Raw genomic sequence first — 1,237 nt, 5'->3', positions numbered from 1 at the left:
ATTCATGGCTTAATTACAGTCACTCCTTGACGGGTTCTCCGAGAGCGATGTGCGAAGCCCTTCAGGTAAATCGTTTCCAGGGAACGCGGCAAGCGAGAATCAGAACAAGAGAGAAAGGCAGGAAATTTGAACAAGGGATCCAGCGGGTTAAGTTAATTACCAGCCCACGGGTAATCGAGGGACTTAATCAAATCCTTGTTTATTTTATTTTGGAAAAAAAAAGGGGCGAGACTGCAGCGTGAACGGATGCGAAAGCAGGTCATTTCTACTTCACGTCCCACTCCCCCCCCACCCCCCATGTTATAGAGCTTACAAAACGTCTCAATGATTCTTATGAAATCCACATAACCTTTTGCCTTATCAGTTAAACGTTTACTCCAATGGTTCGCCTTCTATCAGGTCAATGTATACTTGTATTGCGTAACATGTTTCAATAGGAAGTCTTTTCCAGTACTCTTGGAGATATGGGATCAGACTACAATTGCGTGTTATTCTGTGAAACAAAACTTTAAAAATATGAGCTTTACTTAGTCTGATAGTTATAGAGAAGTACAAAGACATAATAGCGGACGGATTTTTATTTCTTTTTTTGTTGTTCTTTTTTTTCTAGGGAAAAAAGCAATACGGACAGACAGAACCTGTCAAGAGAATTATTTTTTTTTAAAGTAGGACCTCCCAGCGGGCTCCCCAACACCGGCAAAATACACACATTCGTACTTTCAGTCAGAAAATTTCAACAAAAATCTTCATTACTTTTTCCTTGATACTCCTAATTATTTCCTTTTGTTGTCAGAAACTATCAGAATTACATGTTAAGTTCGTAACCTTGTATTCCCTCTACGGTAGGATATATCCAGGTGGACATGTTGGCTTTACCAACACCTGAACAACCATTCTGTTATTGTGTTAAACATTGTGTATACTGGCAACATTTGGAAATAATAGTAATAATGAATATTGAACAGCATTTGTATAGCGCACACCCGTGCTCAACAGCCAGCTTTATAAACCTTACAATCCAAGTAATAACTTGTAAATCACACCTTTATATTAGCTAGTTCATTACATTATAGCAATGTTGTTTGCGTCCGTTTCGGATCTGTAAAGCAGGCTCAGCATTCAAAATGGTAGCTCTACTTTGGAATCATAACATCCTGCTAATACTAGGTGCCCATTGTGGGATCGGGTTGAGTCTGGTCGGTTTGCTAGCCAGATTGCAGGGCGTAGAGTGGCTATC

Source organism: Aplysia californica, unplaced genomic scaffold, assembly GCF_000002075.1.
Source record: "Aplysia californica isolate F4 #8 unplaced genomic scaffold, AplCal3.0 scaffold00404, whole genome shotgun sequence".
Taxonomy (NCBI): domain Eukaryota; kingdom Metazoa; phylum Mollusca; class Gastropoda; order Aplysiida; family Aplysiidae; genus Aplysia; species Aplysia californica.
Note: the sequence above shows the minus strand (reverse complement) of the source record.